The following is a 17,185-nucleotide window of genomic DNA, read 5'->3' on the forward strand; positions in this document are numbered from 1 at the left end:
AGTGCAGGCTTCTCTGGACTTTAACTTTTAACTAGAGCACCTTCATATATGAAGATTAAAAGTCTAGCACTGAAGTGGGGCCAACAAACAAAGGACAGGAAGAAGAGTAGATGGTGCTGAGTACTATTTCCTTCCCTGTTGTGCCAGTTATCTTCAATGTCTAATGTCTACAACAAAGCAGTACAAATCATGTAATGAAAAGAATGCAGTTGAAAGACAATCTAAACAGGCTGTGTTGGTAAAATATATTTAATATATATTTCACGTTATCTTTTTTTCTGTGCAGCACCAATAAACTACAGTTCAAATACAAACGCGGCCCTCATGGGTAGCTACGTTACACCACAAAACCTTTCTAATCTTTACCAATTGCGGTTTGCACTTTTCCGCTTTGACCCCAAGCAGAGCTCGCCTTTAATACAGATGTTGGCGTGATCACAAAGAAATGAATGAAATAAGTATCAGGAGACCTGCAAAAGAGGAACATTTTGTGCTTTGCAGAAAAGAGGCAAAAACCACTTCCTGTGAGTGAATGAGAGAGCCGTCCCAAAAACCACACAGTTTCATAAAAATACCACACACGCTACCTCGATAATGCTGCAGCCTAACATTATAGCTTCCCCTTGTTTACAACACAATAAACCCATATGCTGGAAAGCAAAGAGCACTTGCGCTGCACAAAAAGAAAGAAAGAAAAAAAACCACAATAAGATAACAGTGTCATGTCTCTACTGCTTCACTGACACCCAGCCATGTTTCCAGCCAAAACGCAGGTAAACCCGCACCTGGTATTAGTCAGTGTCATTATTCAGTTATTGTTTCCATTGTTCCTGGAAATATCAAATGAATCCCTTGCTTCCTTGCAGAATAAAACTGCACTAAATTGACGCTACTCTATTCTGTCCAATCGTCCTAGAGTCTCGAGGCAGGTTATTAAGTTACTTTATTGATCACCAATGTGGAGGGGGAAAAAAGCTCATTCAAATGTCACAGAAAAGGAGACAGCATTAATACAGAGACAGCCTGAACGCTCATCTGTCTGACTGAAATGGTTTCAGTTTAAATGTCACTGTGTCTCTCTTCTACGCAGCTTTGACTGTCATACAGTTTATGTCTTCCCGTTAGTGGCAGCAAAGGCCTGAATGGCCATCTGACGAATTCAATTCAATCAAAGTGAAACTGCTGCTTGGTACGCGAGTTGTCCAAAAGCGAACGCTGGGATTACCCAGGGAGGTGGTGAGTCAAACTGTCAAAGAAAAAAAGCAATTCAGCCACTGGCTTTCAGCCCACTCACACTTTGCCTATCCTGCTTTACACATCCCCAGGTACATCCTGTCTGCAGATAAGCAAAGCTCACAGATTATCTTTGCGTGAATCGGAATGCGTCCCATTTGTTTTATCAGCGACTGTGAGCTTGTGGATGCTCATTTGATTATGCTTGCTCTTGTTTATGATTGTAGCTGTGAATGCATTCCCAGGTGGATGTGTGTGTGCGTCTGTTTGCAAGTGTGTGCCAGAGCGAGAAGGTGATTCCCCTGACGGGCACGACAGATGGGGAGGGAGTGGATCTGCTCGTTCTCTCTGCCACCTGAGAGCCACGAGGGTATACAGAGGCGATGCCCGACGCTCAATCCGCTGACAGAGGTTGCTTTGTTTTGATTTAGTCGCTCGGCGCAGCACAACAGAAAAGTCAATTGACTATAATTAGAAAAGGATTATATTGTGGTTTCTGGTTTAATAGCAATTAGCAAACTACAAAACAAAACACTCAGACGCCAAGCGTTTCATTTTTAGTCAGTACTACAATTCATAAACTGCGGTAGGCTCTGTCAACTACAGATATTTATCTTGCTGTTACAGAGTTTATCTGTGTGTTATGGGTAATCTGTGTTCTCACACAGCCAGCAAACCTGACCATTTGAGTCAAGAACTTTTATTCAAGTTTATGTCAGAAGGCAGGCCCATTTTAGAAAGGGTTTTTTTATGTATCTAAAATGCACTTGATATGTTTGCACTGATACCTACTATAATGTGCGTCACGTCATCATTCTGTTTCTAATCAAAATGCAATTGAAATACATAATCTCAGTACCACACCTAAATATCAGTTCCACCCTTTTTAGTCAGAAGTAATGACGCAGAAGTAATAACGCCCTATATTTGACACATTTTAAGCTATTAGAAAGATTTCTAACCATTTCTTCCAAGTAGAGGAGTTTGAGCATCTCTGGATCTTGCTCACAAGTGAGGCAAGACTTGAGCAGTAGATTGACACGACACAACAATAACGCAGACTGTGTATCAGTCTATTGCGGTGAAGAGCAGGAAGGCAAAGCTGCAGATTTACCAGATGATCTGCGTTCCTATCCTCACCTACTCTTGAGAAAGCTCATTTCTGCTGTGATCTCATTCTATTAGTCTGTACCCAGGATGGTAATGTTGCTGGTAATGGTGTTGCGGTTCTTTTTTGGTTGTTTTTTTGTTTTGTTTTGTTGTTTTTCCATAACTTGTGTATCTGCAAATATACACATTCTGTATTTTTCATATGAAAGAAACTATACTGTGGTGGGGCTTGCTAATTTCTTGTTTTTGATTTATGTATGTTATGTTTTGTTTTACTTCATATGTTTATATGTTTCATATGTTGTTTGTTTAATTTAAGACAAAAAAAAAATTAAATGAATGAGAGGTAAAACTTGAGGGGGTAGGGACAAATAAGTAAATACTTCAGCCTACTCCTTTTCAAACAAATAATGGAATGATATTTTGTAATGATTGTGAAGGCACATGTTTGAAATGTTTGAAATAAAAATGAACTGAACTGAACTGAACTGAACCTAAAGGGTGTCTAGGCTCTGCCTGAGAGACAGAGGAAAGAGCTTAGTCATTCAAGAGGGCCTCAGAGAGCCACTATTTGAAGGTGGTTCAGGCACCTAACCAGGTGTCTTCTAGGTGAGGTATTTTAGGCGTTTCTGCTACTGGGTATCTCTGCCTGGACTATTGCCCCTTATAAAACAGATGACGGCAGATCATGGATAGTTGGATGAATGGATGGATGGATTGATTGTTACAAAAACTACTATTTCTGTCACTAAAACAAATTTTAAAGTGTGATGCAGGCTAATGGACTCAGCTTTGAGTACAATAAAATCCAACCGAAAATGACCATTTTATGTCCTATTCACTATGTAACTATACCTTTAAAAACTAGTAGGAGGTGGGGTAACTTTCCCACTGTATGTAGTAAATTCAAACAATGTGATATCAAAAAGAGGAAGAACTTCAAAGCAACTAACAATACACACAGAATTAGAGAACTATAGAAATGGGGAAGCAGCAGTTGACAACTTTCTAATAATTATGATGCTAGTTAGCTCTTTGACGTAGCCAGATGCTATCACACAACTTTTACATTTTTTTGGGTACAAAGGAAACAAAAGTGTTCAGATCAATGTAAGTGTGTAGGAGTGCTCCCACACTAAACAATCAACAACGTGGCATCGTAGCAATGTGCAGTTAGGTTTCAAAAGAGAAGCACATCCATCTGTGGCACCCACCATCATACAGTCAAACCTGGATGATTCAGCTATATAGATAGTACAATCTCCAAAAATATTCAAACTTCTCCTACTTTTCCCTACCTTATTTAAAATTTCATTCAGCATTTTTTAACTATTTTAATTCAATGCGTTCAGCTGCTGTAGATGATTGGACCCTGAATTTCTCTGCTTCATATCTACCCTTTATCTACAGTATGAATGCTTTTATACAGTGCAGAGGAGCATGTTCCTGCCATTATCCCAAATGTCAAAATGAAATTTGGCTCTGCAAAGTGATGACAGTAATCAGCCAAAGTAAGTAAAGATATAGATCCATGCGTCAGTGCCCAAAGCCGCCCTCCGATTGTGACCGACTGAGTTATAAATCCTCAGAAAAACAATGGACCTAATAACACCATATCGGTTCCACATGTCAGAGTCTCTATGTTAATCTCTGATTTATATCAAATCTGTAATTCAAGCTTGTCAACTTCAAGTTCTGACCTGGGACCACCTGCATTTGGAGAATTAGCTAAAGAAATAAAAGCTTGGAAATGTCAGCAGCCTCCAGCTCTCATTCTAATGCATTTATTTAATCAACGTTAGATATGCGGTTACTCTCACTTTCCGATTGTAGACACAGGCTGTTAACATTTATTAGGTTGCAGCTCAAAGCTTGATTGTTTCCTACTCCTCAGCCAACAGAAGTCATTACATATGAATCTTTCACTTTTACTTCTTCTGTATCAGACTCAAAACCTGATTAGGATTCAGCAGACTTCTTCCAATTACTCCATCAACCAGGGTGGTGTTAGACAGTGAGAACATGCATAAAGCAAGAAAGAGATCATCAGTCATCAGGAACGCCGCTTTGAATCAAAGACACGACTCGTCAATGAGGCACAGCATGTTAACATGTAGCAGTTATGATAAAAGGCAAAAATCCAACACGGTGCAAGACACCACTCTTGGGGAAAATCGTTGACTGTTGCAATTTCAGGAATGTAAACTGTCAGACGATACGCTGACCCGCTGCCAGCAGACAAAAAAGAAAAGCTGGCCCAGAAAATGTGTTGCAGAACAAGGTTAATTCCACCATGTCCACATTTACTGTCTTGTCAAGACTGAGTGATTCCTCAACCCTCCACAACCCTACAGGGATGTTGCACCAGTTGAGAATGTGTTTGCATAGCACGCATAATGCACTGCCCAAACACACTGTTATTGTTCTCAAAGTGTAGTTTCCTTCATTTGCCACACTGAAAAAGCTGCATACACAGGAAACAGCATATGTAAGAATCATTAAGCACATGCAAAATGCAAAACTATCTAGCATGCGATTTCCTTTGTAAATGAAGTCTGGAGCTTGTTCATACAACACATGTGACCCTTGAGGTGCTTAGGTGGCAAATAGAATCAGGTTTGCTAACATAGCTCGTCTGGAAAGATGAGGAAACGCTCTGGATAGATTATTTTTGATCGTTTTCCAATGTTCTGGACATTCTTGACAGGTGGAAACCATGGGAACCTGACAAACATGTCAGTGCCAGTCAATAAGTGTACAGTTCATATGTACTATATATACAGAAGTCTCCCGTAAAACAACCATAAAAAAAACCCCATCAACTCTGTACCTGTGGAAATGAGACACTGTGTTCCAGTGGAAAAGTAACACCAACCACCAACCAGGCTTTTCACTGTCAATATATCACAGTACCATTACACTAACAGATCCCATTGACGAAGTCTGACAGTTAATACAAGCCGCCAGCGTTGTACACAAAGCCATGCAAACTTTTTCTTACCTTGGTTGTCAGCTGCCTTCACTTCAGTGCCCTTTCTTTAGATTTGAATACAGCTTTTATCCCAACACAGGTCTTCGCAGACTCTGCAATCAGAAGAGACAATCTGTGATTCTTCGTGTCTTTGCCAACAAAAGCAAAACATTCACCAGGCCAAAAGTTCCAGGGAGTGAAAAGGCTTTCAGAGGAATCCTGTGAGCCAAATCCTACAGATAGCCACAACTCGAGCACAAGCAAATCCACATGGCCACTGAAGCATGCATGTACTGCTAAGTCAGGGATGACATGGGAGATGACAAAGGAGGCGCAAGGTTTTCTTGTCTATCAAAACCAATTTTAGATCTTCATGTGACCAGCTTACCACTAAAAAGCTTAGCAGTCTAATCCTTCAACCAAATGAATTGTCTAACTCGAGGCTTTGGTCAAAGGCATCAAAGCGCCGTTATAGCATGAATGTTGCCGAACTTTCAAAGGGGCAGGTATATGGAGTATACAGCTCTCCAGTACACTATGCAGATATTCGCTTTACTGTCTGCTTGGCTTCATTACACTTTGTACAAAAAGACCTTTCAATATTAACACCTATTACTGTACATAAACGAAAGACCCCAGGCAATATTAACAGACATCTCGGCCAAGTTAAATATTTTAATCAGTTGCATTAGAAAAACTGAATAATTACCACTCATGCTTCAACACATACTATCAAGGTACTTGCACACTCATGGCGATGCTGATGAACGCCAAGTAAAAAGCAAGCTGAGAGAGAGCATTCACGCTAGGCATACCTGCACTTTTTCTAAAGGCTATAAGCATAATAGAGCTGGTCTTTATATATGACCACTAAAGTAAATTATATTTAACATTGAGTTGTTTTATTCTGAACAGGCCCTTTATATCAGATCAACTGAAGTGATCTGGTAGAAGCAAATTAAATAATGTTTTGTGTGTGTTTGTGTTTCGGACAACACTAACTCAGTCTGATAAAAATGCCAACTCAAAATGGCTCGATTTTATTTAGCTTATTTTTTGATCGTGAAAAAGGGGGATTGAAATGATTAATTAATACATACAGGCAGTGAATGCAAGAGTATGGGACGAACAACCACAGATAATTGAGCCTCGCAATAGCTCAGCTAGGCATGCCAGTAAATTTATGCTCACAATAGTTTCACGCACGCTCTAATCATGTATAGCCATGGCCTACCTCTCCCCATAGGCGATGCGTACAACTGTGCTGACCTCTGTATCCTCGCTCTGCATGACTTCATGCTTTCAGCTATTTAACTCCCTCCAACTCTCCAGCCTCCCACTCTATTAGCATTTAATTGTATATAAACTGCAAAAATGTTTAACACATGCCCATGTTCATAAGATGCTGTATCTCACACCCTGTGGGAGGTGGGGGGTGCAGAGGTTGGTGCCCACATTAATGTGTACTGTGTGAAAATAGAAACAAGCACAAAAAAAGTCTGTTTTACAGCATCACATGAGCGGGGCTACAGGCTAAGATGAATGCATGTGAGTTTCTGAAATTGAAGACAATAGTTCAACCAGAATGTAGTCAGAAAATATGCCAATGACATGGCAAGTTTCACAACTCCTACAAGAAGGCAAAAGGTTGGGCCTTCCTGGGGATTTATGCACAACTACATGTAGGGACGACACAGCCCGCTACTATTGTCAATGAGCTGTCCGGTACTGTCAGTTCCTCTTGTTTGATTTCCAGCCAGAAAATATCAGTCATCCTCTTTTTACAAGGATGCAGGATATGTTATAGGCTCTGCAAAGATTCACCTCAGAAATCTAAATCTGGTGGATTGTACAGCAACATTGATCCTGTGTGAGTTTGAAGTCTTCTTGTCATTGTTTTAATGGCGCCGAACCAACGCATTGCCTTTTTCCTACTGTTCTTCCAATAACGATGTCCTTTTTTAATGACTATTCTGTTCTGATGACATGTTCAAAGTTGGCGTGTCATATCTTTTGTCTTTCCAGTGACGTTGATGGCTTGATTTCTTCCAAGATTGATTTGTTGGTCCTTCTGGTGGCTGTCTATGGTTTTAATAAAATCCTTCTACAGCACCACGTACAATTTGTCGACTGTCCTGTTTTCCCCAGGAAAACTTTCCCCAACTATAGGTCCCCATGGAGAAAAAAAAAGTGAAAATCAATGTTTTCATCGGCTAAGAAATGTCCTTAGATTTGAAGACCTTATCCAATGAGTTCGTCGTTGCCTTGCCCACTGCGATTCTCCTTTGACTTCCAAGGTAAATGAGGCCTCAGAATCATCATTGATCACAGCAAAAAGTTAAAAATAAGTAAGTATAATAGTAGTAACAATAATCTGAATACAGCTAATGTCAACAGTGCAAAACATCAGGATCCTTTTTAAGGACGCTACTGTTACGTACACACAAATACGTTCACATGCTTATATGTCAAGAGAATAACAAAGTCCGGAAAACAGATGCCTCCCGAGCGTAGTTAACAATGTGACATGTAAAGAAATACGTTCAAAGCTCTGACTGAGATATCCACACACAACTGAACACACTTGGTATCTTTACATCATAATCTTCTGTTTGGCATACTAGATATATTTCCATAGCTTGTATCATTATCTGATGACTTTCAGTCGCAGACGCACATCACCGCTGACACTTTTCCTCTTGACCTGACAGGCAGCACACATAAAATCATATCTTGCACTGAAAAGATAATGATGAAGTTATTCATTAAAAGACAGCTTGTTGGCGGCACAATCAACGGGAATGAGAAACAGAAATGGTGGCCTTTGGGTGTTAGATGTTGTCTCACAGCTGTTGCTGCTTCACAAATTAAAATATAAAGATATGCAGAGGCTACGTGGATTGATTATTCTCATTTTCATTTTATGCTGGGAACACACAAAAAACCACGGTGACAGCTAATAACTTAAAAGGTACTTTTGGCTACACTTTTTTCCCCAAAGGGTCGCTACAGCAGATGGATCTGGGTGTTTTCCTTATTGTCCAGGTTTGTGATGCAACCCACCCCCAATCTATCAGGGCTTGGGAACAGCATTAGTGTCTCCTTCCAGTGGTAGCCAATAAAATAATGGACCTAAAAACTTACACAAGACCTCACCACACCTAATCTCAGTGAACTAATTTCAGAAGCAGTTTGTTAGTGCTACCTAATGCTTGTAAAGCAGGGAGGTCTATTAAAAGGCCTTTAATTTTTAACAGAATGAACCAGAGAGGCCAAGCCTTACTACTCATGGACTGATCAAACGAAAAAAAAAAAGGATTGTACCATCATCCAATCACGCACAACTTCACACCGGATCTCTTCGATAAATTAGCTCTAAGTTGAAGAAATGTACGTTTCTGCAACCAATACTCTTCATTTGATAAGAGTGATCGAGTTTGGCAGCCATGCATTTGATTGTTCAGTTAACCCATATGCTAACCCAGCTCTTAGGACTTGGGGAGGGATAAATATGCATCCTCACAGGTGGCAGAGAGAAGAGGTAAACCTGACAGGAAACCTACATTATAAAATCTATTTAAAAGAGAAATAAGTTGGTGTTTGTAGTTAATGATACTTTATTTTGTGCCGTACACTAGTGCTGGTATGCAAGAAGGGTCCAGACGTACCAAGCTTTAACTTATTAACAACGCTAGCAGTCATTGCAGCAAACTCTTCAGCGGCGTCTTACTCCCCATGCGACATTTTCCATAATGCACCGTGCTGAGCTCACCAAAAATCATAAAGGATCAATCAGACTCCAAAACAGACTTAAAGCAATGAGCTGCGTTCAGGATCAACATGTTAAACATATTAGAGAATTAACAGCTATTTTTAGAGTTTTTATTAGAGTGTAGACTGGAAATCAGGGAGAGGGTAGGGGGCACACACACTGTAGCCTTTACCATATAGTCAAACTGCTGAACCAGGTGAGCTACACCAGCACCCTGCTAAGCTATAGCTTGATGTAAATCAAAATGTAAACGTTATTCACGCACTTGTAGGCTCATCCAACCAAGATCTCACTCTGTGAGTCTCGTTCCCTTACAAGTTCTCTTGCTACATGTAAGGAGACAGCACCTCTCCAGATTTTTGTTTTGCTATATGAAAACCTGGTGCTTTATTCTGAAAGAGTTGGAACACAAAAAGAAGATGCTATTCGGAAAGAAAATCCACAGAGCTTGAAGCTCATTGGATAACGCCTAAGTGCTAAACAAAACAAAGGACTTACATGGAGTAACGCATACTAGGAAGGCTTTATTGCACTGGAGTATTAGACAGCTCATTTCTTTATCAGCATTGATTAATCTATTTTGATAGCCAACAACCGGCTTTAGCAGTTGCACCTTTATTGCACTACTATTGTTGTGGTGTTTAAACACGGGCATAAAAATATCACCCGAGCCAAACATCATTACTTGAGTAATTTGTCTGAGCAAATAAAAGATAAGCAGGGAGCAGAGATTACAAATGGCAGTATATGAGCTTCTCATTAATATTCCTGCCTCCGATCGTGATGCACAAAAAGAACAGGTGATACAAAGAGGAGTAAAAATGCTCTTTTTCTAACTTGTCAGCCTGAGAGAGACTGACTTGTTTCCTCAACAGCATAACATGTCTTCACATGAGCTTCATTCTTGTGACATGCTTTGGTGCACAGCGACACACAGCCACACCGAGAGGTCAATGTCTGATTTAAAGGTTCAGCAGATGTTCACAACAGATTACGTATGCGGCAGTTTTAAAAGCATTAAATAATATCAGCTGTTCCTTGAGGCTTTTTCCCTTCTTTCTTTCTTTTTCTTTTTTTTTTTTTTTTCTTTTTCCCCCCTTCTTTCTTGAGTCAACACAAGCCCCCTTCATCCCAGATGCTTGTTTGGAAGATGTTTGGAAGATGATATAGCAAATATAACTGGATTTGGGGCAGAGTTTCCATATTTTAGCAGTGACTACAACTGATGCTTTTAGGATGAGTAAACCCAGTGATACTATGCTAGGATGTTTTTGTTGAATCTGCAAATGTGAGAGATTTGGTGGCATTTCTGTCTACACTTAGCCACTTTATTAGGTGCACCTTGAGTCACATAATGATATAATATTTTCAGCATAATATCTCCTGTAGCCTCAGTCTCTTACTCTTAGCTGTTAGAAGTAGCACCTGGTGTGGACAACATGTCGGGTATTCAGGATGCTCGGTTCGCTTCGGTTGCAGAAGAGCATATTTGAGCTGCTGTTGCCTGTCAGCATGAAGCAGTCTGACCATTTTCCACTAACCGCTGATATCAACAAGGCAGTTTCATCCAGAAAACTTCAATTTACTGCATATTTTCTCTTTTGAAACTGCAGTAAATCAGCAGTTTCAGAAATACTAAGATCAGTCCATCTGGCAACCATGCAACATTCAAAGTCACATAATTAATTTTTACTCCCAATTCTAAGAACTTCTGTTTAAGATTCAGCAGGTCATCTTGACCATGTCTACATGCCTGAATGCGTTGAGTTGCTGCCAAGTGACTGGCTCATAAGAAATTTGTGTTAACAAGGAGATGAACAGATGTCACTAATGAAGTTCCCAATGAGTGTATGCAAAGGTAAGTACTCAGAACAGTAATGGGGATTGTAGGAATTCCTCTCCCAGTTCTATGACAATGTATGCTGGCTGTGTCCAGATGATGGCTCCACCCACCCAGGTAATAAGCTGTTTGTCCCTCTGCCTTCTCGAAGACAGTCTAGGACCAAAAAAACAAGAATCAGACTGAGGGCCATCTTCTTCCCCAGAGCTCACACCTCATGCCTACAAAGACAGGGACATGCACTTTACAACATGTAACTGCAATGCTACCTACTGTTTATGTTTCCCTATTGGGTTTATTTATTTAATGGGTTTCTGTCTGTGTGTTCAATATCAGCTGTTTAAAGATGATAACTACCTCACAGAATTTCATTATGTGACTGAATAATGACAAAGAATCTTTAAAACCTTGGATAAACCCAGTGATATATACAGTAACAACTAGGAAGCTCTGACCCTGATTATTGTTAGAATTTTTATTTTATTTTATTTTCCAGAAGAAAAGCAAAATGGCTCATGTTAAAAAAAATTTTTTTTAAAAAAAAAAAGTGTCACACAACATCAAGAAAACTCGATTCACTTTTGCCCTGACTGAAAAATAAAATGCCATTACTTTCTGCTCTTCAATCAGAAGTCCATCAGAAAAGCAGGTGATGGAAAAGGGAGCGAGTACGAGTCTGTTTGTTTGCTCTGCAATCATTCTGAGACCGCATAAAAGGATATTTACTAACAGGCTGTTACGTTTTCTTGCAAAGCTGTTTCAGCTTTAAGTATCGTTCCATTTTCTCGTCATGAGCTTTTCAGTCTTCGAGTTTAAAATTAAAAAAAAAAAATCAGTATGCCGGTCCTGCAAACCAATATTTTGCAAGCACAGTGTGATGCTTATCTTCACAATAATAAAAGAAGATGACAGCTTCTGTGAGGACTGTTAATCCTTTTAGACAAATCTCAGCTTTAGTACCGAGCCATTTATCCAAAGCTTGACATTTTAAAATGCATCAAGTTCTTCCACATGAAAATAGAACAGGACGGCGCACTGAAGGGAAGACTACTGTTCCCAATGATCAATTTGTAACCATGGAAACAGTAAATGGCCAGTCAAAATCAACCACACTCACACATTGCATGTCAATGTAAATGCACAATATGGAGGCTGCTTTGCCTACAAGCCGGTAGCCCTTTTTTTTTAAAGTAAAAAAACAAAAACAAACAGCTATAATAAAGACATTTAATGCAAATGCATGAAGTGCTGCACACTGCTGTATGCTGAGTATGAAGAAAGCAAGCAACAGTTATTTTCAGTTTTTAAAAAAAACTGCAAACATTTTATTGCATTTTATTGGCAAAATAATTAACTAGAATAAAGAGAAAATAACTGACCCTGTGCTCCTTACAGCACACATATGAATAAACGTTATTGTTTCCTTTCGGGGATTTCCTGTTAAAATGAATTCTGAGGGGACCCAGGCTGCTGTTTTGGAAAGCTGCTGTCATGCATTTATAACTAATGCTTCCTAAAAGAAGTCGGCTAAATGCTGTCAATGCCAGAGAATAGCCTCAAAAGGAAATGTTGCAGGCTCTCCCTCTTTGCCAAACCACCCGCTGAATCACGTCCATATGTTTGCACAGTATGCAAATCACGCAGAGTTACTTAAATGTAAATTAGAGTGAATGCATGCCTCCATCTGTGTGTGTGTGTGTGCATTCAAGAGCCCCTCTTTCCAAACCCGTTGACCCGGTCTAACATCAGCATCTATAGAACTCCACACATGCATCTGATGGTCCTTTATTTTGACTTTGTTGCAATATTTATTCCGCTAACGCTCATTCCAGCTCTAATCCGATTCATTGTTCCTCTGCGGCTCTGTCTACAGAGTTAAGTCAATTCCACATGGAATTAATCCAGTGTGCTTTACTTTTGGAACACTCTGTTGGTTTGCGTAGTTTAAAAGCTTAGCTGTTACGTATGGGCTTGAACACGCACTCTCACTCACAAACACACAGTGCTGTAACAGAGCCAATGAGGAGATTGATCAGCTGGGTTGCGTCCAAATTAAAGGCAGTCCTCTGCAGCCATGCCAGGCATAATAACTTTCTCCTCCCTTTGCACTTTTCTTTGGCTGGAATAGTGGGAGAGTTGGGGGGGGGGGGGGGGGTGCATGCGAGACAAAGTAAGATAAAGAAGGAAAGAGAAGCAATTGGATAAAGTCTTGACACCCATCTTAGAAAAAGAAATGCCTGGCTCTTAGATGTCTGACCCATTTTCAGCTTTCGCTCTCTCTTTCTCTCTAATTTCCTTCCTTTCTCTAATCTAGAGTAAAGAAGCTCTGGGACTCTGATTCACTGAAGCAGCAGTGTGCCGCAGGACCAAAGCCAGCACAGACAAACACGTATACGTGATCTAGAGTATAGCACCAGACCATGCTCTGCTTCAACTGCTGACAGTTTTATATCCTTTGAGTGGCCTTTTATGGGGATGTGTGTACCCTATGCACGGCAGGCGCATGTACTGTATGAGCTCATCAGTATGCATGGCGAGAGGCCTTTGTTCCCAAAGAAACGGTTCAATAATCAATTATTCACTCGCTGGAAATACACTGGTGCTCATTTCTAATAATAAAATCTGTTGGCACAACAGTTGGATGCAAAAACAAAATACATATTTATTGCATTTCTGAAGCACACAATCGACTCACATTAGGCCAAAACGATGAACATACAGTATGGCATTAAATAGAGTGATAAGACATAATGGCGCCCTCCCACCAGTTGTTTTAATGCATATTACTTTCACATTATATAGTGTTTTCTGTATTTCAGTTTTTCGAGTGCACTACGCTTACTACATAACTTTTTCTGCATATTTCGCAGTTGCTTCGAGTTAGTTTTAAAGGTACAGTTTCCCCAAATTAGTAAAAAATAAAAGGATAGGTGGGAGAGATGTTATTTTTTTAAAAGTAACATTTATCAGAGGTTACAGTTACTACATTTCATTAACCATCCATTGTTTGTGGCTGAAGTCTGATAGACGGTAAGAGCAGAGTGAGACTGTCTTGATCAAGATAAGATCGCAAACACTAACTGATGATGCAGCATGGGCTGCATGCTGCATCATTTCCTGTGAACCCCTTGTTTACGTGAAGTTAATCTGAATCCTGTGCAGGCAAAACAGATTCTTCCGCTAATGACAAAAGAGGCTAAATAAAATAAAAGTGCGTAGCCTGATCTTTTTGTTTAGGAATTTGGCTGCTATTTAAAAACTGCACATTTAAAATGATGCTTGCAAATCATTGTAAAAACGCCCGGTGAGAAGGAGAAATGCACAACCACACAACAGGTGCTAGCAGTAACTTTGGTAGTCAGTATCCTGTCTAATAACCTTCTCTGCAGGGCTCTTTGACAGCAAACCTGCCTTGAGGATCATCACCGGTGATGAAAACAGGATGCAAAGTTTGCAGTAGAAGAGGCTGCAGTCTAAAGGACTGAAGAAGACTATCAGGGGCACGAGCCCAAAAAATACACAACATTTTCTTTGACATTAACAGGGTGGTGCAGCTTAAATCCACCCTCCAGGGTCAGACTGCAACAGCAAGACTTTCATTCAGATGCTGACGTTCTTCAGCATCTGAAGGAGAACGCTCAAAATTATAATTATAGCACAAAGGCAGCTGGATGCACGTAAATGTTGGCCGCCCTACACGCCAAATTTGGCTCCCTTTGACTTTGTCCTTAATTCCATAACGAAATTCAAGTTTATAGTTACTGATACAGTGGGGGATATCATGTCTCAGATGCTGATTACTTCAAAAGGAATACCAGACAATCGTGTCGTTTTTGGTAATAAACCCAAAACAGCAAGGCAACAAGAATCAGATGGACCTCTGCAGGCAGGGAGGGTAAAGAACACCAGAGGCTGGCTTCAGTCTGCTAATCCCTCGTGTCAGATAAGGTCTGACACACTCATACACACACACGCGCACACAACCAATAACAAGGGGAAGCAATAGACTGTTAACCATGTTTTTTCACGTGACACCTGATATGAACACGGAGAGAATAAACAAACTCATAATACAAACACGGTCTTGGCACCATTTCTCCCTTTATGCCAGTTCCTCACTGTAATGTCATCTGTTTATAGTTCTCGCTCCCTCTCACACACAAACCCGAATGGAAGGTCAGAGGGGTTAGCGCTGCCTGCCTTGGCACAAAAACAGGGCTACAGATGTGAAAGCACGGAGAGCTCGCTCGCTCTGAGGACCAGCTGGAGCCCGTCCAACCTGGACAAGGGTCAGGGACACGAGTGAGAGAACACAAGCAGCAATCGGAGCTTCTTCTCAGGGGCCTGCCGGCTTGTCACCTTCTTCAGTCACCCTGGACCACCTTAAAAACAAATCTATAAATCATCGGTGGACTCATTTGATTATTTTCACAGTTCACTTTCACACCTCATCCGTTGTTTCAATCATCAGTTTAGTCCTGAAAACAGCTTTACTTAAAATCCATGTGCTGCATGGGGCTACAAGTGTACTTTCAGTTTGCTCTTGTTGATGTTTCTCTGGTGCGTTTTATGTGTTTTATGCATGCTCAGGACTGGACAGTATTCACAGCTTGAGAATTTTGCAGTGGTACAGTGTACCCATGTCAAAGTAATCCTAAACAAGAAGCTGTTTCTGTCATACAGGGCTATTGGCAGCTGCTTTTGCCATCCAGTGTCATCTTGCAATAAACAAAGCCGAACAGTTGTTGTTGGGCACAGAAGTAGCCGCTCACTGGAGACAGTTTGGACAGAGCTGTACAAACAGGCAGCTGGTCGGCCAGCGGAAAAATGAAAAGGATGCACCTTTGTGTATATACACAAATCTGTGCAAACTAGCGACGCGCCGATTATGAAATGCAAGTGTTTAAAACACGAACTGATCAATGAGGTGAATTGCTAACCCATAATAAAAAAAAAATGAGACATAAAAAAGGGCCAGCGTCAGTAGTAAAGGCAAATGAATGTGAACATGTGTTCATTAAAGGGCAGTGATTTATAAAATTTGAAGCTGACGACGTCGTAACTAAGAACAGCTGTCTGCATGTTTGTGAACATGCATGTGCGGGTTTTACATGCTGGTTTGAAAGCATGCACGTACATGCATGCGTATCATTTGTCTGAGAAGCTGTGCAAGTGTGCAATGCTTGCGTGCAGCTTGCCAGAATTTCTGTGTCCAGCGCTGCCAGGCAAAGGCTACTTCAAAGCGGTAGTGCAAACTAATCACAGAGTGGTTGCCTCACACTTTGCCTATTAAGTTTCCTTCTAGCAAGGCCAGTTATGTTGAGGGAAACATGAGCCTGTCGTCAGCATCAAACACATGGAGACGGTGCAGAAACACCGTGCTCTAAGAATCAGAATTACACAAGCACACACATATTCCCACGCATACTATTAGCACCATCCGAGTACACGCATTAACATATAACACAGCTCTCACTACATGCCCACACATAAATTCTGTTACTTTCAGTACAAGTGAGAAACTGAATGAACTTGGACTACACAGATCTCTGCTATGTGCCAGCGTTTGTTGATTGGCTGCAGTTGAAACAATTCAGATGAGGAATTCACGAGGCTGCCAGATCCAAAAGTCTCTTGGTTCTTGTACAAACGCATACACACATGCACATGCACTGCCTCAGGGTGCTTGGCATTAACTTTGCACTCTGGACCTCCCAGTGTGTAGCTCTCCATCCCTGCTTGGCTAGCAAAATTAACAGGTAGAGATGAAAAGCACTCCTTGACTCTCGTGTGAATCCTGTCATGCAGAGACAGACCACTAGCCAATACTGGCCTACATATACCGATTTTGTGAAATTGTTTATTCGGCAACATTCAGACTCCACTGTTTACAGTCCTTCATTTTCTGCAGCACCTGTAGCAAAATAGCATCATGGATGACCAGACTGTACAACATACACAAATGTTTTGTGCACAATAAGCTCAGAAGGAGTGCACATCTAAAACAACCCAAAAAACTAACAAAGGCTGGCTTCCCACGTGTGGGACTAATAAAGGTTATCTTATCTTATCTTATCTTATCTTATCTTTGAAAACAGGTAAAATGATCGCCTCAAGGCGCTTAATGCTGTAAGATAAAGAACCTACCATGATACAGGGAAACCCCAACAATCAGATGACGCCTTATGACCAAGCACTTAGATGACAGTGGGAAGGAAAAACTCCCTTTTAACAGGAAGCTCCCTCCAGCAGAACCAGG

General features: G+C 40.7%; 1 protein-coding gene across 2 annotated transcripts in view; it reads right to left on the reverse strand.

Annotated features, from left to right (window-relative positions):
• Nucleotides 1-17,185, reverse strand: part of LOC146627064 (thyroid hormone receptor alpha-B-like) — a 156,438-nt gene that overhangs the window by 127,788 nt on the left and 11,465 nt on the right. The window contains exon 2 of one of the 2 annotated variants that reach the window (XM_085361580.1): nucleotides 5,345-5,427. The exons of the other annotated variant lie outside the window; for it this stretch is intronic. The gene's annotated coding sequence lies outside the window, so the exon portion shown is untranslated. The remainder of the gene's footprint in view (nucleotides 1-5,344; nucleotides 5,428-17,185) is intronic. 2 annotated transcript variants of the gene reach the window in all.

The sequence above is a fragment of the Diplotaxodon limnothrissa genome, linkage group LG8 (assembly GCF_057381915.1).
Source record: "Diplotaxodon limnothrissa isolate DT_005_m linkage group LG8, D_limnothrissa_male_GT1.1, whole genome shotgun sequence".
In the NCBI taxonomy this organism is placed as follows: Eukaryota; Metazoa; Chordata; class Actinopteri; order Cichliformes; family Cichlidae; genus Diplotaxodon; species Diplotaxodon limnothrissa.